The 27,901-nt window shown below is 41.5% G+C and overlaps 1 protein-coding gene and 1 long non-coding RNA gene across 2 annotated transcripts in view; one reads left to right on the top strand and one right to left on the bottom strand.

The window, feature by feature from the left end:
- The window catches only part of CA1 (carbonic anhydrase 1), a 108,628-nt gene that overhangs the window by 50,949 nt on the left and 29,778 nt on the right, over window positions 1–27,901 (bottom strand). The gene's annotated exons all lie outside the window — the stretch shown is intronic.
- Window positions 96–3,441, top strand: LOC139038506 (uncharacterized). Its single transcript, XR_011491550.1, has 3 exons — window positions 96–246; window positions 665–1,243; window positions 2,182–3,441. It is a non-coding gene; the product is annotated as an uncharacterized lncRNA (long non-coding RNA).

Below are 27,901 nucleotides of genomic sequence, written 5' to 3'. Positions count from 1 at the left end.
CGGGTAACAGCACAGACATCTCCTTGATTAGCTAGGACAAATCTGTTGTCCTAAACTGTATTTGCCAGAGTCCTTTGGCCTTGATTAAGCAGACAATATTTGTTTTACTTGAGAAATATGAGATACTAGAATTTCGGACTTTTACAGGTACGTGTCAATGATTTCTGACTGTTGGGTTAAAGCAACGGCCTAACCCTCTGGCTATTCCCGCAAGTCTCAGAGCCGTGGTGAGCGCCAGTATTACAGGTATGAAAGCTGCACGTCGATCATGCCCGGCCGGGGTCGGGAAAAACATTTAAAGTTTATAAAAATGGAAGGTCCTTAGACGGTGAAGTGCATCCGTGTGTTCCGCGCCTAGGAGATAACAGAAGGGCAAAGCAGAAGTGATGAGACCCTCATTAGTCAGATCACAGTGTAGTCCTGTGCTCTTGCCTCTAGATGCAAACGCTGTGCCTTGCCTTTTGTAAATGGGAATGGTCGAAGAACGGGACCCGAGGAAGACAGCCAATTGTGTCGGGTGTATGTTGAGGGTCGGTCGCTCACTATGTGCTATTTACTGAGCTGTTGCCACTTGCCATCAGGGGGCGCCCTAGATACAGAGGAGACGCTTGTGTGCACTAGGTTTTAACTTGCAGTTCTTTTCCTCCTCTGGACCCAATATCAGCTGGATAAATGTGCAGTGAGGTATATGTGAAACTGGACTGATGGAAAATCCAACAGCTACAGCTAGTCCATCTATGAGAGGCTGTTTCAGTATGTATGTATTAGACGTAAGTATTCGAGTCTAGGGCGTTGGGTTTGCATTTTGCTTGCATTGCAGTCTTTTAAGGCAAGAGGGATAGACGTTGTTGGGTAAGACAGACTAAAGCGTGAGTCTGGGTGCTGAAAGCTGGAGGGGGAGGGGAAGAGGATGAAGGGGAATGCGTGGTTTGAACATTGAGAGGCCAGCAGAATTCTCACGTTAAAGGTCGGAGGGCACACAATGTGGATCTTTGGTAAGGCTGCCCTTTAGGAAGGAGAGGTGGACGGTAATAGACAACCGAATCTTGGGAGCATCGTGGAGACATTGGGCTTGGTCCCATAGGGGCTTAACATGGTGTAGGTTGAATTGTAACTATAGGGGCAGAGTGTATTCTTTCTGCAGGTGTGAGAAACCAGAGTTGGGTCATGCAGCAAACAAACTGCAGCGTCTAGAAAGTCAACACAGTCTGGTGGGTCCCATCTTTTAAAGCAGGACTCAACAGTAAGTAATCACTAGAGTCAAGTCTGGGTCTTCTGTGGGTGGTGAGGTCTTCCCAGCTCTGGTGCAGTTGGGACTCCTGGTATCTGGTTGGGAGGCAGAGGTAAAATCATCACCGATGACAAGCTCCTGGGCACCGTGATACCACAGTATCCTTCCCGTGTAGATGTGCACTGAGGTTGGTGTAGATCATATCTTTGTGGCTCTATGGTGTTACACTGAGGCTAAGTGCCTTGTAGAATTTGAAGATAGTGTTGGGCCCTGAAAGCGTCACTTGGAAATATCCTTTATGTCAAAGGTTTTGTGGGTGCAGAGCTGGCATGGTGCTAGCATCCTGAAACTACTGTCATTACAGCAAAGCCCCAGAACTTGAGTAAACATCATTAAAGCCCCACTTGAAAGTAGCTGAATCTAAAGGTCCTCAGTAATCCCGGGTTTTGCCCAGATAGGTGATGAAAGGGGTTCTGCTGCTAATAAATTTTAAATCTTAAGTCCTGATTTGGGCACATGTGGATAACAAGCTGTTAGGTTGTTTGACAAAATATCCATGGCTGAGGTGGGATCGCCAGCATTAGCCTCAGTTATTTCTTTGTTGATTGGTGATGGGCAAGCCATTGAAATCTGGAGCGACAAGGTCTGCATTAGTAAAATTCAATGTCATCTAGGCTTCAGAATTTGCCATATTTGGTTGAAATAATAGCTTACTTGGAGAGTTTGAACTTCCGGATTGCAAACCAATGAAAGCACCTAGACCCATAATAATACCAAGATGCAGCAGAACGTTGTGGAGCTACATCTTAAAAGCTACTTGTTTCTTGGTATTTCTTCCTCTCTGGCATGAATTATCACCAAGGAGGGAATTCTAGTTTTGTGATGGGGTAGAGTGTTGGTTCTATCATTATTTTTATTTTTTAATATTTTCCCTTTCTTTTTTATTTTAGATCATGAAACTATGATAACACATTTACAGGAGACTTGGAACATGCAGGACAAAATTACATATAGTTCCAGTATATATTACAATTATCTTAAGTAGATAAGATTTTTAGTTGGACTTTCAATACCAAACTCTCAAAAATTAATAGGATGAACATACAGAAAAGTAGGTAGATATAGTAGACCTGAAAGTCACCATGAACAAATTCAACACAACTAAGATTTATACAATTTTCACACAACAGTAGAATACAAGTTTTATTCAAGTTCCCATAGACTCTAAACTAGGACACACTGGACCATATCCAGGGACATAAAACAAGGTGTAGAAATTTCATTTCAAGGTCCAAAGTCTGTTCTCTTATCACTGTGGAATTATGTTTAAAGTCAATATAAGAAAAATTTGAAAATAACCCTTATTTTCAGGTACAATGTAACATTTAGGAGACACTAGAACATATCCAGGGACATAAAACAAGGTGCAAAATTTCAAGGTCCAAAGTCTGTTTGAGTGCAAAGTAACATTTACCAGGAGAGATCTTTGATTTAGCCATTGAAAGTCTCAATAAAGTTAGAAGACTGAAAAAGCAGAGAAGAAAGTATTCAAAGAAGAAATTAATATCAAAATGAGAAATTAATATCAAAGATACTTTAAAACTTGGAGAAGGCAATGGCTACCCACTCCAGAATTCTTGCCTGGAGAATCCCATGGACAGAGGGGCCTGGCAGGCTGCAATCCACGTGGTCGCAAAGACTTGGACATGACTGAGCGACTAACTAATATACTTTAAAAACCTCATGTATTTGGAAATTAGATGTCCATTTTTAAATGATGGCAGTATCTAAGAAGCCAAAACAAGGAAAATTAGAAAATATTTGTAACAATGAGAATGAAAAGATAACTTGCCAGAATTTGTTGTATGCAGCTGAAGCTGCTCAATGCAACTAAATATGACGTGGAATCTTGAATAAGGTGTGAAAACAAATAATGGACACTAGCATAAAATTTTGGGAAATTTGAACAAAATTATGGGTCACAATTGTGACCCAAGATGTGGGTCACAAATTAAGCCAGGTCTGCCCTGGAGAATGTTCCATATACACGTTAAAGAAAGTGTATTTCATCTTATGGATGGAAAATCTTAGAGATACCAATTAAATCTATTGGTATAATGTGTCATTTAAAATTTGTGTTTCCTTATTAATTTTCTCTGTAAATTATCTGTGCATTGGTATAAATGGGGTGTTAAAGTCTCCCAATATTACTGTGTTACTGTTGAGTTTCTCCTTTTATGGCTGTTAGCATTTGCCTTATGTATTGAGGTGCTCCTATGTGGGGTACATACATATTTACAATCGTTACATCTTCTTGGATGGATCCCTTGATCATTATGTGGTGTCCTTCTTTGTCTCTTATAACAGTCTTCATTTTAAAGTCTATTTTGTGTGATATGAGTATTGCTACTCCCACTTTCTTTTGATTTCCATTTGCATGGAATATCTTTTCCATCACCTCACTTTCTGTCTGTATGTGTCCCTGGGACTGAAGTGGGTCTCTTGTAGAGAGTATATATAGTATACAGATATATATAGTGTATAGAGTATATATAGTATATAGATAGTGTGTATATATATATATATATATATATATATAGGTCTTGTTGTTATATCCATTCAGCCAGTCTATGTGCTTTGATTGGGGTATTTAATCCATTTAAGTTTACAGTGATTAAAGAGATGTATATCCCTATTGCCATTTTCTTAATTGCTTTGGGTTTGTTTTTGTACGTTTTTATTCTTCCCTCCCTCTTTTGCTATCTTCTCTTGTGCTTCTTACCTAGAGACGTTCCTTTAGCATTTGTTGTAAAGGCGATTTCATGGTGCTTAGCTTTTGTTGGCTGTAAAGCTTTTGATTTTCCCATCAAATCTGAATGACAGTCTTGCTGGGTAGAGTATTCTTGCTTGTAGGTTTTTCACTTTCATCACTTTAAACATGTCCCGCCACTCCTTTTTGGCTTTCAGAATTTCTGCTGAAAAATCAACTGATAATTTTATCAGGATTCCCTTTTATTATTTGTCACTTTGTTTTTAATTTGTGTCAGTTTGATTAATAGGTGCCTTGGCATTTTCCTTTTTTATTTATCTTGTATGGGACTCTGTGCTTCCTGGACTGGAGTGATTACTTACTTTCCCATATTAGGGAAGTTTTCAGCTATAATCTCTTTAAATATTTTTTCAGGCCCTTTTTATTCTTCTTCTAGTACCTTTATAATTTGTATGTTCATAATTCACAATTCAAATTCAACATACATTTAATGTTGTCTCAGAGGTGTCTGAGACTGCCCACTTTTCTTTCCATTGTTTTTTCTTTATTCTGCTCCACAGCAGAGATTTCTGCCATTCCGTCTTCCAGGTCACTTATCCATTCTCCTGCCTCAGTTATTCTGCTATTGATTCCTTCTAGTGTTTTTTTCCTTTCAGTTATTATCTTGTTCATCTCTGTTAGTTCATTAGCCCTTCCAGTTCTTTGCTAAACTTTTCTTGTGTCTTCTCAATCCATGCCTTCAGTCTTTGTCCAAGATCTTGGATCATCTTTACCATCACCACTCTGAATTCCTTTTCAGATAGAGTGCTTATTTCCTCTTCATCTAGTTGCACGTGTAGGCTTTTATCTTGCTCCTCTGTCTGCATCATATTTCCTTGTCATCTCACTTGGTCAGACTTAGTGTGTGGTCTTTTTCCTGCAGGCTCGCAGTTCTTGCTGTTTCTGGAGTCTGCTCCCTGGTGGGTGAGGTTGGCCCAGAGGCGTGTGCCATCCCCTGGATGGGGGCTTTGGCTGGTATGGTGATCAGATCCTCCCGGGGTGCTGAGTGGAGCCTCCCCTTTGCTCTGTGCTAGCCCTGTCAGATCCGCCCCCTTGTTGTTGAGCAGAGTCCCCCCAGACCTACTTCTTAGCTGTGTTTCTGCCCTGCGGTGTCAGGTAGGCAGGACGGGGGCACTCCCACTGGGAGGGCAGTCACTGAGCGAGTATTCCTCCTTTGGAGCTGTTCATCTGTGAATGCGCTCTGCCATGCCCTCTTTCACCCCATGTGTGGACTCACGATGTGACTGTCGTCGGTACCTCTCTTGGTCCTGTCTTGACTGTGAGAATGCCAGCAACTGGCCCTGGGCACCCTTATGATTTGCATACGTTGAGCCATCCTTGCATCCCCCAAATAGACCCCGCTTGATCATGGTGTAAGATATTTTCAGTGTGCTGTTGAATTCGTCTTGCTAGCATGTTGTTGAAAATTTTTGCATCTCTTCATCAAGGATACTGACTTATAGTTCCTCTTCTTGCAGTGTCTTCATCAGGCTTTGGTATCAGTAAAATGCTGACCTTCAAAATAAGTTTGAGAGTGTTGCCTCCCCTTCAGTTTTCTGGAAGTTTGAGGATTGGCATTAATTCTTCTTTAAATGTTTGGAGAATTTACCAGTGAAACCATCTGGTTCTAAGCTTTTCTCTGATGGGAGGTTTTTGGTTACCGATTAGATTTCTTTACTAGTCATTGGCATGCTTGGATTTTCTCTTCCTGCATTTTTCAGTCTTGGTAGCTTGCATGTTTCTAGAAATTTGTCTGGTTCTTCTAGGTTTCCAATTTGTTGGCATATAATTGTTCACAGTAGTCTCTTATGGCCTTTTCTATTTCTGTGGTATTAGTTGTGCAAATCAATTAGCATGATGTACCACATTAATAAAAGGAAAGATAAAAGTCACTTTATCTCAGTAGATGCAGCAAAATAATTATTCAACAAAATTTAACATCCTTTTCCATCTCTGATTTTGAGTCTTCTTTTTTTTTTTCTTGCTTTCTTCAGTTGAAGGTTTGACTATTTCGTGCAGTGTCTCAGTGCTTCAGTGATTCTTTTTCCTATTGTTTAGTCCCTGTTCCATGTCTCTGAACTGATGAATTTAATTAATTTGACATTTTGTACCCAAGAAAATTATATATACCAAAGGAACAAAACACTGCCCCTGTCTTCATGGAACTCACAGTCTAGCAAGGAGATAAGGTGGAGATGTAATTACTTCAATGGTGGACGTAAGCATAGGATGCTTAAAAATAGTACTTAGACTGCAGGGTGGCTGGGGTAGGGAGCTTATTGGGAGAGATGTATCTGGACAGGTACAAGTCAACCAGGTGAAATGGTGAGGAAGAGCAGAGGTAATCCCACTGAGTCCACAGAACACCCCAAAGCACAGCTGATACGAAGAGAATGATTTGGAAAACTGTAAGGACAACTCTGAGAGACTGATGTTACTGCCACGTTGGTTCATTCAAGGGCTTCCCAGGTGGTGCTAGTGATAAAGAATCCTCTTGCCAGTGCAGGAGATGTAAGAGATGCAGGTTCGATTCCTGGGTCAGGAAGATCCCCTGGAGGAGGAAATGGCATCACACTCCAGTATTCTTGCTGGGAGAATCCCATGGACAGAGGAGCCTGGTGGGCTCCATACAGTCCATGGGGTCACAAAGAGCTGGACCTGAATGAGCACATCTGAGCTAGTTCATTCAAGACTATTCTATTAATCTCTGACTTGGTGCCCAAGTGCTGACATGTGCCACTGGGATTCAGATGATTTGTATTTTGCCTAAAAGCAAAGGTATCACAAGAGCTGAATGAGCCAGAACCAGGATTCAGACCAGCTCTTCTGATTTCACAAATTCCATGGCTCTTTCCCTCTCTTTCCTTTTTCCACACATGGTCGAGAAAGAATTCTTGAATTAGATGGAGGTTGGACCTAAAGTGACCTGTGAGATTTGGGACTGTGTCCCATGAATAACATTACTAATCCTTTAATGGCTTCTGACACTCTTGGATGGTCCATCCATGACACCTGTCTACAGACACTTTAAAGATAGAGCGGTTGTCCTAAAATGTCTCTGAAATAACTGAGTAGTGAGTGTCATCTTCAAACACACACAAGGGGACGTTTTAGTATCCTGTTCTTATGTAAATGCCAGGACTAGGTTGGTTGAAGGCCATTGGAGAAGACACAGAGCTGGCCTAGAGAATCTGATCTGGGCAATATGTGAAAGCCATGGACAATGATGCTACTTAGGGGTGGGTGCAATGCATTGGCCTGGGATTGAAGCCAACACTCCAAAGAAGGAAAAGGTAGAAGGCCAAGACACTGGGAGTCAGAAGCAGTGTGGAAATAAATTTTCAAATTTACTTTCACTGATCTACAGCCTGAAATCTCCTTTATGACAAAGCAGATTACTGATCAATTTATCACCGAAAAGGAAAAAGAATACTCTGAATCACTCCGATGATTTTATCCATATTTTTTCTTCTATCAGTGACATTCTTATTTCTTAAAGAGAACATTTGTGCTCACTGAAATCCATCTGTACATGACTTTGTTTAAATTTTAGAATAAAAATTCAGATATATACCCAACCTCTTTGTCAGAGGTTAACAGGCACAGGGAACAAGCGTATTAAAAATTTAATCTATAAATAACTGGAATGCAGAAGCCTCTGTGGTGGCTCAGTGGGAAGGAATCTGTCTGTTAATGCAGGAGACACAGTCTGATCCCTGATTCGGGAGGATCCCACATGCTGTGGAGCAACCAAGTCCGAGTGCGGCAACTACTGAGCCTGCGCTCCAGAGCCTGGGAGCTGCAACTAGTGAGCCTGCGAACCGCAGCTCCTGAGCAGGAACCCGGAGCCTGCTCGGTGACGGGGGAAGGCCCCCCAGTGAGAAGCCTCTGCACCCCAACTGGGCTAGCCCTGCTCTCCACAGCTGGAGAAAGGCCCAGCAAGCATCGGAGACGCAGCTCAGCCAAAAATAAAAAAAAATCTGATAGCCGAATACAGTCATGTTCATTTCAAGTTCTTTTCTTTTTAAAAATAATAAGTATCATTGTTTCCCTGTTTCCTCATTCTCCCTGCAGCTTTTAATAGTTGGGGCCAGCAGCCAGGTGAAAACAACAGCCGAAGAGACACAAAATCTAGATAATTTGTAAATTCTACTTAGAAGTAAAGCTTTTTTTTTACTCTAGTTTAAAATTATTTATGAATCCTTTAGGGGTAATTTAGTTTATATTTTTGTTATTATAGTATTTAAAATATATGTTATTATGGAAAAAAAGTACTGATTTTTTTAATCAGTCCTCAGGTTAGAGTGACACTAAAGCTAAGCATCATTTCTCTGTTGTAAGAAAACACTCCAAAAATCAAAATATTCTCCATAACCTCAGGAAGAAAGGAAAACGTGAAAACTGATCCTTCTAAAACATCATTGCAAAAGCTGCCAAGTCTGCAAAATGAACGATCAGTCAACCTGTGGTTAGATTCAGTGCCATGACTCTGTAGAATTCAAACAAAGCTATTTCTGGTCTTAGATTTTAATGGGCCATTTGGAACAATCACTCAAGATCCATCACTCTGATGTTAAAGTCTAAGAATCCTTATTGTCAATGATGACATTTCTCTCAGCAGACTAGTGACTCCTCCTGAAATTTAAGTCTGCCTTGATGCTATATTTAAAGTCCAGGGTCATCACCATCACCGACTTTCTCTGATCATCTTGCCTTATCTAAAAAAGAGTGGTTATAAACACCAGCTATGTGGGGTGCTTGTAAAGCTTAAATAAGATAATGTTTCAAAGTACTAACACAGTGCCTAGAATCTAGAAGGTCTCAATAAACTTTAGCTTCTAAGTTCTGAAAAAATATGAGGACTTTGTATATTTGTATGCATGATTTTTGTGCTGAGCTAGTTTTTTATCTAGCATCTTTGGTCAGAATGACTTTTTTCCATAAATAACCATGACTTCAAGGCCAGAGTCTATTTAAAGGTTAAAGACTACCTATTTTGATTTTGTTCATTTGTAAATACAGTGATTCTAACACAAGCTTTTCTTGCTTTCACCAAATCTTCTGAAATCTACTATGCTATATGTAAACAAGATACTCTATGTTTCCAGTTTAAGTACTTGGCAAGCATTGCAATTTTAACTATAATGGTAAGATAGGTTTATTATACATTGTGTGAAATTCTTTAACACTTCTTTCTATAAGATCTCTTTTGAACTTTTAAAACATTAGTGACAAAAAAGAAGGCTTTGTGTCCCCCAAGAAACTGGTAAACTTCCACTTTTCTGAAAGTTAGAACTCTGCAATGAATCCTAATTTCCTTTCTGCCTCTGGCTTCCAAATTCCCATTTTACCATTTCTTGATCTTGATTTCATAGTTCTGTCTTCTTAAACTCATGTCCACATAGTTTAATGCAGACAATTTCCATTTTGGGGGGGGGGAATATGTAGTACCTTTTGTTAAAGAGTTTTCTAGTGATAATCATATGGGTTCAATATGGGTTCAAGCACTTTAAGGAAAATTTCAAGGTTTTTAAGACATTTTAGAGAAATACCACATTTTGAAGTCCTTCTTCATTTAAAAACAACTTCATTGGATTTAATTCATATACTATCAGTTCAGTTCAGTTCGTTCGCTCAGTCAGGTCCGACTCTTTGTGACCCCATGGATTGTAGCACGCCAGGCCTTCCTGTCCATCACCAATTCCCGGAGTTTACTCAAACTCATCTCCATTTAGTCGGTGATGCCATCCAATCATCTCATCCTCTATTGTCCCCTTCTCCTCCTGTCTTCAATCTTTCCCAGCATCAGGGTCTTTTCAAATCAGTCAGGTCTTCACATCAGGTGGCCAAAGCATTGGAGTTTCAGCTTCAGCATCAGTCCTTCCAATGAACACTCAGGACTGATCTCCCTTAGGATGGATCGGTTGGATCTCCTTGTGGTCCAAGGGACTCTCAAGAGTCTTCTCCAATACCACAGTTCAAAAGCATCAATTCTTCAGTGCTCAGTTTTCTTTATAGTCCAACTCTCACATGCATATATGACTACTGGAAAAGCTATAGCCTTGACTAGATGGACCTGTATTCGCAAAGTAATGTCTCTGCTTTTTAATATGCTGTCCAAGTTGGTCATAACTTTCCTTCCAAGGAGTAAGCATCTTTTAATTTCATGGCTGCAGTTACCATCTGTAGTGATTTTGGAGCCCCAAAAGATAAAGTCTGACACTGTTTCCACTGTTTCCCCATCTATTTGCCAAGAAGTGATGGGACTGGATGCCATGATCTTAGTTTTCTGAATGTTGAGCTTTAAGCCAAATTTTTCACTCTCCTCTTTCACTTTCATCAACAGGCTCTTTAGTTCTTTGCTTTCTGCCATAAGGGTGGTGTCATCTGAATACCTGAGGTTCTTGCTATTTCTCCCGGCAATCTTAATTCCAGCTTGTGCTTTATCCAGCTCAGCATTTCTCATGATGTATAAACTGCATATAAATTAAATAAGCAGGGTGACAATATACGGGCTTGACGTACTCCTTTCCTGATTTAGAATCAGTCTGTTGTTCCATGTCCAGTTCTAACTGTTGCTTCCTGACCTGCATACAGATTTCTCAAGAGGCAGGTCAGGTGGTCTGGTATTTCTATCTCTTTCAGAATTTTCCACAATTTGTGGTGATCCACACAGTCAAAGTCTTTGGCACTTTCAATAAAACAGAAGTAGATGTTTTTCTGGAACTCTCTTGCTATATCTATGATCCAGCCAATGTTGACAATTTGATCTCTTGTTCCTCTGCCTTTTCTAAATCCAGCTTGAACATCTGGAAGTTCATGGTTCACGTATTGCTGAAGCCTGGCTTGGAGAATTTTGAGCATTACTTTACTAGCGTGTAAGATGAGTGCAATTGTGTGGTAGTTTGAACATTCTTTGGCATTGCCTTTCTTTGGGATTGGAATCGAAACTGACCTTTTCCAGTCCTGTGGCCACTGCTGAGTTTTCCAAATTTGCTGCCATATTGAGTGTAGCACTTTCACAGCATCATCTTTTAGGATTTGAAATAGCTCAACTGGAATTCCATCACCTCCACTAGCTTTGTTCATAGTGATGCTTCCTAAGGCCCACTTGACTTCACATTCCAGGATGTCTGTCTCTAGGTGACTGATCACACCATCGTGATTATCTGGGTTAAAGGTCTTTTTTATAGTTCTTCTGTGTATTCTTGCCACCTCTTCTTAATATCTTCTGCTTCTGTTAGGTCCATACGATTTCTGTCCTTTATTAAGCCCATCTTTGCATGAAATGTTCCCTTGGTATCTCTAATTTTCTTGAAGAGATCTCTAGTCTTTCCCATTCTATTGTTTTCCTCTATTTCTTTGCACTGATCACTGAGGAAGGCTTTCTTATCTCTCCTTGTTATTCTTTGGAACTCTGCATTCAGATGGATATATCTTTCCTTTTCTCCTTTTCCTTTGGCTTCTCTTCTTTTCTCAGCTATCTGAGAAAAGGCCTCCTGAGATAGCCATTTTGCCTTTTTGAATTTCTTTTTCTTGAGGATGATCTTGATCCCTGCCTCCTGTACAATGTCACGAACCTCCATCCATAGTTCTTCAGGCACTGTCTATCAGATTTAATCCCTTTAATCTATTTTTTGTTTCCACTGTATAATAGTAAGGGATTTGATTTAGTTCATAACTGAATGGTCTAGTGGTTTTCCCTACTTTCTTCAATTTAAGTCTGAAGTTGGCAATAAGGAATTCATGGTCGGTGCCACAGTCAGCTCCCAGTCTTGTTTTTGTTGACTGTATAGAGCTTCTCCATCTTTGGCTGCAAAGAATATAATCAATCTGATATGGGTGTTGACCATCTGGTGATGTCCTTGTGTAGAGCCTTCTCTTGTGTTGTTGGAAGAGGGTGTTTGCTGTGACCAGTTCATGGTAGAACTCTGTTAGCCTTTGCCCTGCTTCCTTCTATACTCCAAGGCCAAATTTGCCTGTTACTCTAGGTGTTTCTTGACTTCCTACTTTTGCATTGCACTCCCCTATGATGAAAAGGAAATATTTTTTTGCATGTTAATTTTAGAAGGTCTTGTAGGTCTTCATAGAACTGTTCAACTTCAGCTTCTTCAGCATTACTGGTTGGGGCATAGACTTGGATTACTGTGATACTAAATGGTTTGCCTTGGAAATGACCAGAGGTCATTCTGTAGTTTTTGAGACTGCATCCAAGTACTGCATTTCGGACTCTTTTTTTTTTTTTTTTTTACTATGATGGCTACTCCATTTCTTCTAAGGGATTCCTGCCCACAGTAGTAGATATAATGGTCATCTGAGTTAAATTCTGCCATTCCAGTCCATTTTAGTTTGCTGTTTCCTAAAATGTCGACATTCACTCTTGTCATATCCTGTTTGATCACTTCTAATTTGCCTCGATTCATGGACCTAACATTCCAGGTTCCTATGCAATATTGCTCTTCATAGCATGGGACCTTGCTTCTATGACGAGTCCCATCCACAACTGGGTGTTGTTTTTGCTTTGGCTCCATCCCTTCATTCTTTCTGGAGTTATTCCTCCACTGATCTCCAGTAGTATATTGGGCACCTACTGACCTGGGGAGTTCATCTTTCAGTGTCCTATCTTTTTGCCTTTTCATGCTGTTCATGGGGTTCTCAAGGTAGAAATACTGAACTGGTTTGCCATTCCCTTCTCCAGTGGACCACATTCTGTCAGACCTCTCCACCATGACCCGTCTGTCTTAGTTGGCCCTACAGGGCATGACTCACAGTTAATTGAGTTAGACAAGGCTGTGGTCCATGTGATTAGATTGGTTAGTTTTCTGTGATTGTGGTTTTCAGTCTGTCTGCCTTCTGATGGAGAAGGATAAGCCTTCCATAAGCCTTCCATAAGCCTCCTGATGGGATGGACTGAGGGGGATATTGGGTCTTGTTCTGATGGGCGGGGCCATGCTCAGTAAATCTTTAATCCAATTTTCTGTTGATGGATGGGGCTGTGTTCCCTCCCTGCTATTACCTGGGCCAGACTATGGTGAGGTAGTGAAGATAATGGTGAGCTCCTTCAAAAGGTCCCACGCACGCACTGCTACACTCAGCGCCCCAAGCGTGCTGCCGACCCACGCCTCCGCCGGGGACTCCTGGACACCCTCAGGCAAGTCCGGGTCTGTCTCCTGTGGGGCCCCTGCTCCTTTCTCCCGCGTCCTGGGGCCCAAGGTGCTGTTGTGCCTCCGAGAGCCTATTTCCCGCTCCTGAGGCAGTTCCGGCGGCTCTCTGGTGCGTTAATGGCGACGTCCTCCTGAGGGCTTAGGCCACACCCACACCCAGAGCCCCGTCCCCGCGGCAGACCCCGCCGACCCGCGCCGCCACAGGAGACGCCGGAACACAGGCTGCCTCGGTCTCCGTGGGGTCCCTGGGTCCCGGCGCGCACAAGGTTTGTATGAGCCCGCTGAGGTCTCTGGTGGGAACGGGGTTTGATTCTACACGCAAATTCGCCCCTCCCACCATCTTGCCAAGGCTTCTCGTTTGCCCTCGGACGTGGGGTGTCTCCTCACAGCCGCTCCAGCGCCTGCCACCTTCTGGGGTTTCTCTGGCCTTGGACGTGGGGCATCTCCTCATGGCTGGTCCAGCAAAGCGTAGCCGCCGCTCCTGCCCTCGGACGTGGGGGATCTTCCGGTTATGAAATAAATAAGTCATGGGGTAGAACGTGTGGCATGGTGGCTGTGGTTAATAATGCTGTATTTTGTTATGCTTGAGAGTTGCTGGGAAAATGGATCTTAAAAGTTCTCATCGCAAAAAGAAAGAATTTTTCTTCTGTGGCTGTGTGTGATGACAAATGCTGAAAAAAAGTACAAGGGAGAATATGAAGAAACACAGTGTCTAAAATCAGAGTCAGGACAGGAACATAGCTATCAGTAAAAGCAGAATTTAGGAGAAACACGATGGGCGAGTGCTTATTTTACTTACTGTACAGACGACTCTTCAGTAGCTTTTGCCTTCCCTTGACCTCACTCAGCATGATTATTCTGATACGTATGTGCAGCATTTGTATTTAGGTTCATTTTACAGGGCCGCAGGAATTTATATCTGACCCTTGTCTTCTCTTAAAGCTGGGTTAGGAATCAGTAGTGTGCCTCTCCAGGAGGAAGCTGGAAGTACCAGTCCATCCTGTTCTTCCTTCTTACACATCAGGTTTCTGCACTTTTCTTCATGAAAAATCTATCTTTCTTTCTCTTTTCCTAATATTATTCTTTCCCTTTTTGCCTTTGTCTTCTCATACAATATTTACTCAGAGACAAAAAAGGGAAAGAGCTATATTTCCTCATTTAATTCATTATAATTGTGAAAGCAAACCTGCAATAGGGTGTTGTGTATTCTATTCTTAAATATGTTCACAATGAAACTTGTAATAATAAAAAACCACTTTTTTAAAGAACCACATATTAAAGATTATTGTCTAGAGCCGACTGGAGGAATGGGGGAAAATAAGAATTTCTGCTAATAGGTATGGGGGGGCTCTCTTCTGGGATAATGAAAACTTTCTAAACCTTATTGTGTTGAGAGATAAACAACTTTGAATATACTAAAAGTCATTGAAATGTATACTTTATTTCCAGTTTTTAAAGAAATCTCCACACTGTTCTCCATAGCGGCCGTACTAGTTTGCATTCCCACCAACAGTGTAAGAGGGTGGTTCCCTTTTCTCCACACCCTCTCCAGCATTTATTGCTTGTAGACTTTTGGATAGCAGCCATCCTGACTGGCGTGTAATGGTACCTCATTGTGGTTTTGATGTGCATTTCTCTAATAAGTGATGTTGAGCATCTTTTCATGTGTTTGTTAGCCATCTGTATGTCTTCTTTGGAAAAATGCCATATGACCCAGCAATCCCACTTCTGGGCATACACACCGAGGAAACCAGATCTGAAAGAGACACGTACACCCCAATGTTCATCGCAACACTGTTTATAATAGCCAGGACATGGAAGCAACCTAGATGCCCATCAGCAGACGAATGGATGAGGAAGCTGTGGTACATATACACCATGGAATATTACTCAACCATTAAAAAGAATTCATTTGAATCAGTTCTAATGAGATGGATGAAACTGGAGCCCATTATACAGAGTGAAGTTAGCCAAAAAGATAAAGACCAATACAGTATACTAACACATATATATGGAATTTAGAAAGATGGTAACGATAACCCTATATGCAAAACAGAAAGAGAGACACAGATGCACGGAACAGACTTTAAAGAATTTAGAAACCCATTTAAAAAAAAAGAAATGTATACTTTAGGTGGTTTATATGGTATGTGAATTGAATCTCAATAAAGCTGTTAAAAAAACAAATTAAAATTTATGGCTAAGAAATAATAAAGCCTTTATTCTGAAATAATAAAGCCTTTATTCTTTGATCAAGTCAATAGAAATTGAGTTGAGACATGATTAGGGAAGTCCTAGGAATGAAAGTTGTGTGCTATTTTCAAATGGTGGATTCAGTTTTTAAAAATGTGATACACGTGGGGGAAAATGACTTTATAATTTTCCAGGACTTTTTAGATTGTTTAACTTCATTTTTATGTTTTCTCATTTTTGATTGAGGAAAATGGAACTTCCTTGTACTCCTTTTGGGTGCTTGCATGCTAAGTCACTTCAGTGGTGTCTGACTCTTTGTGACTTCATGGACTGTAGCCCTCCATGGCATTCTACAGGCAAGAATCCTGGAGTGGGTTGCCATTTCCTTGTCCAGGGACTCTTCCTGACCCATGGATTGAATCCATGTCTCCTGCATCTTCTGCATTGCAGGTGGATTCTTTACTCTGAGCCACTGGGGAAGCCCTCGTTTTGGGTAGTTGTTTAATTATTATTTGCTTTACCAAAATCAGCCAATTTTGGCTTTAGTTTCCAAAATGCACATCACTCATAGTGTAGTTCAGTGATAGGCTACTGATGAGAAAACACACTGGTTCAAAGGTTTCATTCTGCTTGCTCCACTTAAAGTGAGATACCCTTGAGACAAGGATTTGCAATTTCCCCTATGGATTTCAAAATACCAATGTGGATCTAGGAACGAGTTTGTTACTTGAAATGTGCTTAGGTGAGTAACTAGCATTTCAGTTTATTTCTATCCAGGGGATTGGAGAAGTGTAGGTTTTTCATTTAAAAAGCCAAGCTCTTCTTTCCTTCCTTTCTAGATATGTTTCTGAAAATAGAACTCTACTAATCAGACCTTGACATTTGGGTGAGAGTGTATTTCCCAAGTGTCTTTAAAAAACAACACATCCTCATCCCGTCAGAATACACACATTTGTAGAGCAAGCATCTTTTCTTTCCTCAGATACAGTACATCTTACACCCGATGCTTGCTCAGTTTCACCCCTTGTTCATTCACCTCTTAAGAATTAATAGTTTTTTCTTTGCTACCTATTAAATTAGGTCTTAATTCACAACCTCATTAACTTGAGATTGGTTCATTCAAGAGACCTTAGAGATAAGAGCAACATAACCCTCATCCTTACAGGATACACTCCTACCGTTTAGATATGGTGTGCGGTGCTGTGTGCGCATGTTCAGTCGGGTCTGACTCGCTGTTTCAGATACAGGAGAACTAAAACCTGAGGTTGAATATATATGTTAAGTTTGTTTTTCCTGACCACCAGCAGCCTTGGAAAAAACTGAACATTTCTTATTGAAGCCTGTCTAGAAAGCAGCTTGGAAATTGAAAGATCAACAAGACAGGGGAAGCCAGCCTATAGTATGGCAGGCATGGTTATGCTGAAGGCTCAAAGGCTGTTAGCGATTGTTGTGACCCTTGAAGCAGAGTTTCAGCACCCTGGATGAAGGGGAGAAAAATCGCTTCTTTTGACATTTCTTCTGGGAATAAATGTGCTAAATCCTTCATGGAGCATCTCTTTTAATCCTCACAAGTCTTTAGCCTCACAACAAGGAATAGGTACTCTTACAGTTGTGTTTTGTGTATAACAAAATAAAGTTAAGCAACTTGCCACAGGCAAACAGAAATTGGTAGAGTTGAATTCAAATCAAAACTATCTGATGAGAAACTAGAGAAGAGTAGTGAAATGAGTAAGCTGTGTAGCAAGAGAAGGTTACAAAAGACATCACACCCTGGACCAGACACTTAGAAAGAGCCTAAGATTTCTGGAAACTGGTAGGATTCGGAGGTTTGATCTGATATTTTCCCCTACTGCTGTTAAAAGGCCAAAAAGAAGGAAAAAAAAAAAAAAGATTCTTATGTGTAGAAAGACCCTTAGAAATTACTTAGGATACTGAGGTCGATAGAGGTTTAATGATTAGCCAAAGTCCCCAAGCCATTTTTGGACAAGGAAATGGCAACCCACTCCAGTATTCTTGCCTGGAAAATCCCATGGATGCAGAAGCCTGGTGGGCTATAGTCCATGGGGTCATGAAGAGTCAGACATGACTTAGCGAATAAAAACAACCACCACCAAGCCATTTGGCTGAAGAGCTAACACTAGGGTGTCAGGTTTCGGCCCCTCTTTCCACCATTTTCCACTGCTTCAGTGTAGCACAGCTTGGGTGCCAAATGGTGCAGGACAAATATGCAAAAGGCAGGGTCTTAGAAGGGAGCGAGATTGAGGCTGGGTCATCGGGGGAAGGGCAGTGAGTCACGGACACAGCCTTGAAGAACAGGTGAAACATATATGTGTGTGTATATGTATATAATTGAAATATGGTTGACTTACAATATTTCAGGTGCATAGCAAGGTGATTCAGTTACACAAATACACATATTACTTTTGAAATTATTTTTCATCATAGGTTATTACTAGATATTGACTACAGTTCCCTATGCTATACAGTAAACCTTTGATACTTGTTGCATATCTAATTTTTAATTAGAAATCTAGCATTTTATTCATACTAAGTCAAGCAAGTGGATTCAAAATGTCATAATTTTTTTAGTCAGGTAAATTTCATAAGTTTTCTAAACTATATGCATTATGCATATATATATATATGTGTGTATACAAAACTTATATACAAAACTTCTACAACACTTGATAAAAACGAGAAAGAACTTCAAAAAAAAAAAAAAGAAAAGATGGAGAAGTTGAACAATGAAATGGGAGCACTGAATATGAAATAGAAAAAGTGAAACAAACTGGTTAAAAGTAAAAGATCATCATATAATCCAGTTATTTTTAAACATGACTGCTCATTAGAAGCATTTCTGGAGAAAAAGGCAATACCTGAGCATTTGCATTTTTCAAAAAATTTCAAGATAGTTCTGATACGCATCTGGATTTAAAAAAAATGATTACAGGTTTTTCTATTAGATCCTAATTTTGGTGACTTAGAGTTCTCTTATTTTTCTGTTGACCAATCATGATAGAATGGTGTTAAGTGAGTAATAGTTACATAATCACAAGAATAAAAGATGTTTATCAGTTTTCACAACCAATAGCCAGACAAAAAATGAAAGATAATTGTAATTGCAAGCCATAATGAAACATAATTAACAATATAAAATAATTATGTACAATTTGGGGGGTTGTCAAGCAGAGTGACGTGGTAAGTGGAAGTGCATACATGTACATGTTTAATCTGCTCTGCCAGTCTATGCCTTTTGGCTAGTGCATTAAATCCATTTACATTTAAGGTAATAATTGATATGTATGATCCTATTACTGTGTTCTTAATTGCTTTGGGTTTATTTTCTGTAGGTCTATTCCTTCTCTTGTGTTTCCCGCCTAGAGAAGTTCCTTTAGCATTTGTTGTAAAGCTGGTTTGGTGGTGCTGAATTCGCTTTAACTTTTGCTTTTCTGGAAAGCTTTTGATTTCTCCATCACATCTGGAGAAGAGGCTTGCCAGGTAGAGTATTCTTGGTTGCAGGTTCTTCCCTTTCATCACTTTAAATATCATGCCATTCCCTTCTGGCCTGTAGAGTTTCTGATGAGAAATCAGCTAATAGCCTGATGGGAGCTCCCTTGTGTGTTATCTGTCATTTCCCCCCTTGTTGCTTTTAATATTTTATCTCTGTCTTTAATTTTTGTCAGTTTGATTACTATGTGTCTCGGTGTGTTCCTCCTGGGTTTTATCCTGCCTGGAACTCTGTGCTTCCTGGACTTGGTTGACTATTTCCTTTCCCATGTTACGGAAGTTTTCAACTATGATCTTTTCAAATATTTTCTCAAGTCCTTTCTCTCTCTCTCTTCTACTGGGACCCCTGTAATGTGATTGCTGGTGTGTTTAATGTTGTCTAAAAGGTCTGTTAGGCTGTCTTCAATTATTTATTATTTTCTATATTCAGTTCTGTGGCAATGATTTCCACCATTCTATCCTCCAGGTCATTTATCCATGATTCTGCCTCATTTATTCTGCTACGGATTCCTTCTGGTGTATCAGTCATCTCTGTTTGCTCCTTTTAGGTCTTTGGTAATCATTTCTTGCATTGTCTCAATCTTTGCCTCCATTCTTTACCCAAGATTCTGGATCACCTTCACTATCATTATTCTGAATTCTTTTTCTGGAAGGTTGCCTAGCTCCACTTTGTTTCGCTGTTTTCTGGAGTTTTACTTTGTCTCTTCATCCGGGACATAACGTTATGCTTTTTCATTGTGATTGGCTCTCTGTAATGTGGTTTTGAGTTAGCTGCTGTGAGACGGTGCTTCTTGCTTCCTCTCTCTGCCCTCTGATGGAGGAGGCTAAGAGGCTTGGTTAAGCTTCCTGATGGAGGGACTGGCGGTGGGAAAAACTGGGTCTTGCTCTGTGGTCAGGGCCTGCTCAGTAAAGCTTTAACCCAATTATCTGCTGAGGGGCGGGGTTGCACGCCCTCCCTGGTAGTTGTTTGGTCTGAGATGACCCAGCCCTGGGGTCTGCGGCTCTGTGGTCGGGTCAATGGTGACCTCTAAGAGGGTTTATGCCAAGGGAGACCTTCCAGTGCCCCGGGCCCTGTGGCCAGCCCTGCCAACCCACACCTCTGCAGGAGGCCCTCCGACGCTAACAGGGAGTTTTGGTTCAGTCTCCTGTGGGGTCACTGCTCCTCTCTGCTGGGTCTTGGTGCACACAAAATGTTGTGTGTGCCCTCCAAGACCAGAGTCTCTGCTTCCCCCAGTCCTGTGGAAGGCCTGTGATCAAATCCCACTGGCCCTCGAGGTCAGATTCCCTTGGGATTCCCAGTCCCTTTGTCAGGTCCCCCGGCTGGGAAGTCTGACATGGGGTCCAGAAACTTCATAACAGTGCAAGCATTTCCTCAGTATTATTTTTCTCCCATCTGTGGGTCACCCACCTGGTGGGTTTAGGACTTGATTTTATCGTGACTGCCTCCCTCTTACCTTCTTGCTGTGACTTCTTCTCTGTGTTTGCATGTGGGGTGTCTTTTTTCGGTGGGTTCCAGCATCCTCCTGCCAATGGTTGTTCAACAGCTGATTTTTTGCTCTCGAAGGAGGAGGTGAGTTCATGTCCTTTTACTCCGCCATCTTGAACCAGAAGGATCAGATATTTTTTTAAAAGAGGAGAAATCATGATTTCAAGCAAGAGAAAGCTCTTTTCTCTCACTCTTCTATGTAAGCTGTTATATCTTTCATAAAATTAATTAATATCTTCCATGCAATTCCACTGCCACAATCTTTAGTCTTCATCGCTACGTGAATGCCCTTTTCTTGACAATTTAAGTACTTTTCCATAAGGTTTGCCTCAATTATCTCCGCCATGAAACCCTGCTCAGGCCAGTTTAGCCACCAGATTATTTGTTTCTTCATCTGAAATGCCTTCAGTTCTCACAGACAAAATTGACAGGGTACCGCCTTGGGCATCATTACTTGGCCTATACTCCTCAACTGTGCCATGAATGTGAGTCTTCTTTATTCAGACTCAGGGCAAGATGTCTCCCTTTTACCTCTTTTGTTTCTTAAGGAGATTTTACTTATGTTTTCATAAGCGATTTGAGGAGTGGCTCCTAGAAGTCAGGTGCTTGACTAGACGCTGGATACGGAATGGTGAATCCGGCCCTGAGCTGACCCACAATGAGGGTGCAAATGCAATGGAAAAAAGAAGAACGCAAATTCTTATCATTAAATTACTAAATATTTTATAAAAAAGATTAAAACTTTTATTGAGGAGATATCTTCTAGACACAACAAAGCGAACTCAGTTGGAAGCTGTTGTTGTTGTTCAGTCAACAACTGAAGAGTCTGTTCAGTCACACAACAGACAGTTTGTGATCACATGGACGGCAGCACACCAGGCTCCTCTGTCCTCCACGGTCTTCCCAAGTTTGCTCAGACTCATGTCCCCTGAGCCGGTGATGCTATCTAGCCATCTCATTCTCTGCTGCCCCTTTCTCCTTCTGCCTTCAGTCTTTCCCAGCATCGGGATCTTTTACAGTGAGCTCTTCGCATCAGGTGGCCAAAGTATTGGATCTTCAGCATCAGTCCTTCCGATGAACACTCAGGGTTGATTTCCTTTAGGACTGACTATTTGATCTCCCTGCATTCCAAGGGACTCTCAAGAGACTTCTCCAGCATCACACTTTGAAAGCATCATTTCTTTGGTGCTCAGCCTTCTTTGGAATTGGAAATAGTCAACTCCATTTTTTTTTCTGTAACTCTACCCTTCAAGATATGTCAGGACACAGCAATTAAATCATTAGACACAAATGTATTGTGAATGTAATTCTCTATGTGTGGCTCTATAGCAATTTGATAAAGAAAAATGTTGGAAGAATTTCTGACTATTCTTTATAAAGTTACAAAATTTGTACTTAGAGTCCTGTCAAGTCTAGCATTTTTTTTTTTTTCCATTTCTCTAGTTTTTAGTATTCTCGAGTGTCTCTGTGACTGACCAGCTTTCAATTAGACTTTCAGGGTCAGTTGGTTTGAAGATAGATTTCAGTATTGGAAGAGGCTGAGAATAAACCCCAGGAGGAGCCCCTCATTCTGCCCAGACAATATAGATGTATTTGTTTTTCCTGCAGAAACTAGACACAGAAAAGAAGATTTTTTCCCTCCATTTATACTAGGGAAGTGAGAAGAGAGTAATGAATTCGTTCAGACATACTCAGGGTCAAATTTGGGAGAAGGGACAGTTCTGGGCCCACAGTAAATGTTTAATAAACTCTTGGTCATGCAGGCCCTTATGGCATATGCCACCTCTCTCCTGGGTTATAGTTTTATAAAACCTCTCTGTCTCCATTAACTCTCTGGCTTAGGAGTGCCAATGCTCGGAGGCTTAAGCTCGGTTCTAGAGTGGCCAGCTAGCATGCTTAAATATATTGGCACAGGAGCCTGCTTTGTACTCTAGGAAGCCGCCTGCACAGGGTGTCAGACAGGTTCGAGAAACCAGATTTGTGAAAGTGAAAAGGAAGCTGCCAGCCCTGGAGAGGCTTCAGAACCGCCACGGTCGGCTGCCAACGGCTGCATAAGGCATTGTAAGGGTAAGAGGGGACAGAGTGATCGTCTAACTGCACAGAGCCCGTCCGAAAAGGGCCCATGGAGCAGGCTCTTTTCTCTGCCATGGGGTTATAGAGGCTCATTGAAAATGAAACAGTTTCTTTAGATCCCTCTATTATTCGCTGTTAAGGGAGCCACCAGAATGGCTGCAATGTATAAACTATCATAACATATGACAGCTATAATAGATAGCTATCAGAATTATGGATAAATTATAACACAGTACATTCTGCAAGGACCCTGTTTCTGCACAGTGACATAATTTTTCTGAACCTGATATTTTGATTAATAAACTTAGGTATCATGGAAACACAGTACATGTATTATTAACCTAATGTGTATGCTGAAGGAGAATCTAAGAAAAATAGGGCCTAAGAGAAACATTTGCAAAGTTTCTAAATGTTATAAATAATAAATGCTGAAATTGTTGGGTAGCTTGGGCCTGAAGTGTGATCAGTTTTGATTACTGATAGTTATAATTCATGTAGTACAGAAAGTATCTAGATATTTGCAACTAAACATTAGCAATGTCAATGAATTTCAAGTCATTTGTCTATTTACTCAGCAAATGTTTTTGAGCTCCTATATTCCAAGCTCTGTTTTAGATACACAGACCTCAAGAAGTTTACCACCAGAGGGGAAAACACTAACATCTGACTAGAGTGCAACATGAGTTCTGCTGTTATAAAGACAGTCACTCTTTGCAATGGAAAACTATATCTGTTTGAAAGAAGAAGAGATAGCACCTGGAAGATAAGTAAATGAGAGTAAGGAACCTCACAAGTGGGAAAAAATTGTAAAGGCATGAGATATGAGAGCATGTTGGATATACTAAACAGGATACTATTTTTGCAATCAACAGAAATTTATGTTGGTTAACGTAAGCAGAAAATAACATATCGGAAGATATTTCCATACCCCCAGAATCCTCAGGTAGTCTAAAGAACTAAATTCACAATAGAGGAAAAACAAGAGGTGACTGGCCAGCTAGCAGTGCGCTGGCAGACCCTGGACGCCTCCACTGGTAGTCTTGGCATTAGCGGTCTAGTCACTGGTCATCATCACCGCACTTCCTGAGACCACTGCCTCCCTGCACTGGACTCCGCTGCCGCCAGAGCCACAGCTGAAATAAATTCTCTGCACTGTCCCCTCTTCTTTGCATTTCTCATTCCAGGGACAGAGTCCTGAGAGGGATATTCTTGGGCGTAAAGGTAGGTGCTGTAGCTGCACTGAGCCCGGAAAGGGAGGAACACGCTTTCCCTTCATCTTTCAGAGTTAGAAACACGGCTCCGCTTTTCTCCAGTCTTCTCATTTCTCCAACAGGAAGCCTGTTTGGATGCTGGTTATTAAGCCGCTGTCCTTCTCTTCTCTGCTTCCTGGTGCTGAGGCTGAGGCTCTGCAAGGTCCATTTCTTCTGTGCCAGCTGGACCCCATAAATTCTGCTAATGGGGTAACAGAGGAAGGCCAGAAGGTTGCAGGATGAGAAGGGCTTGTTCCTTCCTCTTTGGCTCCATCCTCCTATCAGAGGCACCATAGAAATCGTTGTCCAACCTGATAAGGGCGGCTGATTCCAGTCCTGAGTTTTTCCCACAGTCCAAAAAGCAATGCCATAATGAGATACTTGATCCAAACAGCCAGTGCCCCCCTTTCAGTAATCTGGGACTAAGCTCCATGGAGACGTACTCCTGAGATACTAACACAGCAGGAGAGCTGCCCCCTCCTGGGATATCTGGGTCCCAACTCTGCAGCGCCCTTTCCCTAAGCTTCCAGGTTCTACTAACCACACCTCTTCTCTTTGCCCCCCGACCACAGGCTGACAGACGGCTCCTGAAGTTGCTAAATCTGTGTTGCCTAAACTGTCTCCTTTGCCTTTTCAGCCCCGCAGTACATGTTCAAATGATTAATTACATTGGATTCTTCCTAATAACAAAACTAGTGTGGGTCTTGGGTTTTTTCTAGTTGCCGTTGAGAATCCAAGATGACAAATGTTCTCTAGAGCACATATGTATAGTAATTTAGCAATTCTGGAGCGTAAAGTGTGATAGCAAGCACAGCAGGAGACGAAGATGAAGAGTCAGATAAAAGCTGGATGAGGAGGGATTTGTTTGACTTCTAAGAAGTTTTTACTTCATTCTATAGGTAGCAGAGAGCTATCAAATATTTCTAAGTAGAGAAGTGAAAGTCAGATTTATTTGTTAGCATAACAACTCCGACAGTGCTGTATGGATGATTTGAGCAGGACTGAGTGTAGAGAGAATTATAGTGGAGTATTGCAAAGGCGGGCTCCTCAGGCCACTAGTGGTAAGAACCCGCCTGACAACGCAGGAGACCTAAGAGATACAGGTACTGGTTGGACCCCTGGGTCAGGAAGATGCCCTGGAGGAGGAGGGCATGGCAACCCACTCCAGTATTCTTGCCTGAAGAATCCCATGGACAGAGGAGCCTGGCAGGCTATGATTCATAGGGTTGCAAAGAGTTGGGCATGACTGAAGCAACTTAGCATACTGCAAAGGTACTAAAATTACTGAAGCAAGCACATGGGTTTGGCTAACTAGAAATTCATTCATCATGAAAGGGAATATTGTGAGTTCTAAATCTGTGAGCTTTTAAACTTATAAGTTGGAGTTGAAGGAACCTGATTAGATGATATAAAGTTAGACATCCTGCCACCCATCAGTAGGGTGAAGATGTGTTAGACTAACACGCCAATGATGCAGGCCAACACCACAGATCAGTGGTTAGGTCTAAGCAGCCCAGCTGAGGCCTTGAGAAGAAAGAACAAGGAGAGAAAGAATCCACACAAAGAGATGCACAGGGGACAGGAGAGGCAGGCCAGTGAGCGGGCGTGGGGCAGGGGCAGGATCCAAACTGGGGAGCAGTCAGAGCGAGGCCTGGAAGCGCTGGAACGGAGCCACGGCACGGCTGAGGAGTGGTCACGGTTTGCGGTTAGAGGTTAACTGTGGACCCCAGAGAACAGAGAGCCAGAGGAATAAGGGCACGGGGCCGGCGGGGAGGAGGCTGCGCGGCAAGCGAGCCAGCCGTTAGCAGAGGAGACCTGCTGCTTCTCAGAGAGCCCTACGGAAGGTAATCAGGGGCTCTTGGTGCTGCTTCCTTCCAGGTGCCAGTGATTTAAGCTTTCTACCCGCTGAGAAGGAAGAGGAGAGGAGATTTTTGAAGACATAAAAGGAAAACAGAAAACTATGTGGTTAGATTGAGGTTCAGAGCTCAGATAAAAGAATCATGCTTGGTTGGAGGAGAGAAACTCTGTGTGTGTGTGAGAGAGAGAGAGAGAGCAAGAGAGAGCAAGAGTGACAAAGTGAAAGAAGATGGAAAAAGGCAGGTTATTTTGCAGCCAGAAACTGTTGAAGTGGCTCAGTTCAGAATGCCTCATTTTCTCTGAAATCACAACCTCGGGTGTGGATGGGGAGTGGACAAGATGTGGAGACTGCAAAATTGTTGTGAAGAAGAAGAAAAAGAGAAAGAATAGCAATAACCTCGAATAGCCAAAGTAATCCTGAGAAAGAAGAATGGAACTGGAGGAATCAATCTGCCTGACTTCAGACTCTACTACAAAGCCACAGTCATCAAGACAGTATGGTACTGGCACAAAGACAGAAATATAGATCAATGGAACAGAATAGAAAGCCCAGAGATAAATCCACGAACCTATGGTCACCTTATCTTCGACAAAGGAGGCAAGGATATACAATGGAAAAAAGATAACCTCTTTAACAAGTGGTGCTGGGAAAACTGGTCAACCACCTGTAAAAGAATGAAACTAGAACACTTTCTAACACCATACACAAAAATAAACCCAAAATGGATTAAAGATCTAAATGTAAGACCAGAAACTATCAAACTCCTAGAGGAGAACATAGGCAAAACACTCTCCGACATAAATCACAGCAGGATCCTCTATGACCCACATCCCAGAATTTCAGAAATAAAAGCAAAAATAAACAAATGGGACCTAATGAAACTTAAAAGCTTTTGCACAACAAAGGAAACTATAAGCAAGGTGAAAAGACAGCCCTCAGATTGGGAGAAAATAATAGCAAACGAAGCAACAGACAAAGGATTAATCTCAAAAATATACAAGCAACTCCTCCAGCTCAACTCCAGAAAAATAAATGACCCAATCAAAAAATGGGCCAAAGAACTCAACAGACATTTCTCCAAGGAAGACATACAGATGGCTAACAAACACATGAAAAGATGCTCAACATCACTCATTATCAGAGAAATGCAAATCAAAACCACAATGAGGTACCACTATACGCCAGTCAGGATGGCTGCTATCCAAAAGTCTACAAGCAATAAATGCTGGAGAGGGTGTGGAGAAAAGGGAACCCTCTTACACTGTTGGTGGGAATGCAAATTAGTACAGCCACTATGGAAAACAGTGTGGAGATTTCTTAAAAAGCTGGAAATAGAACTGCCATATGACCCAGCAATCCCACTTCTGGGCATACACACCAAGGAAACCAGATCTGAAAGAGACACGTGCACCCCAATGTTCATCGCAGCACTGTTTATAATAGCCAGGACATGGAAGCAACCCAGATGCCCATCAGCAGACGAATGGATGAGGAAGCTGTGGTACATATACACCATGGAATATTACTCAGCCATTAAAAAGAATTCATTTGAATCAGTTCTAATGAGATGGATGAAACTGGAGCCCATTATACAGAGCGAAGTAAGCCAGAAAGATAAAGACCATTACAGTATACTAACACATATATATGGACTTTAGAAAGATGGTAACGATAACCCTATATGCAAAACAGAAAAAGAGACTCAGATGTATAGAACAGACTTGTGGACTCTGGGAGAAGGCGAGGGTGGGATGTTTCAAGAGAACAGCATTGAAACATGTATATTATCTAGGGTGAAACAGATCACCAGCCCAGGTTGGATGCATGAGACAAGTGCTCGGGCCTGGTGCACTGGGAAGACCCAGAGGGATCAGGTGGAGAGGGAGGTGGGAGGGGGGACTGGGATGGGGAATACATGTAAATCCATGGCTAATTCATTTCAATGTATGACAAAAACTACTGTAATGATGTAAAGTAATTAGCCTCCAACTAATAAAAATAAATGGAAAAAAAAAAAAAGAAAAGCAATAGAAGAGGACAGTCATAGACTGATTAGGACAGAGCTGAGTCACTTTACATCACCATCGATTCCACGCTTCGGAGAAGACGGCATTAATATTTTGAAAGCAGAAGGTTTCAAAGTCATCCAATTGGAAGACATTTTGCAGTTTCTTATAAAACTAAGCATCCTCTTATCATGTGATCCAGCAATAGCTTGGTATTTGCTCTAAAGAGTTAAGAACTTATGCTTACCCCCAACAATCTGCATTTGGATGTTGATAGCAGCTTTAGTCATAATTGCCTGAACTTGGAAATAACCAAGAAGTCCT

Source organism: Odocoileus virginianus, chromosome 15, assembly GCF_023699985.2.
Source record: "Odocoileus virginianus isolate 20LAN1187 ecotype Illinois chromosome 15, Ovbor_1.2, whole genome shotgun sequence".
Classification (NCBI taxonomy): Eukaryota; Metazoa; Chordata; class Mammalia; order Artiodactyla; family Cervidae; genus Odocoileus; species Odocoileus virginianus.
Note: the sequence above shows the minus strand (reverse complement) of the source record. Positions and strands in the feature narration are given on the sequence as shown.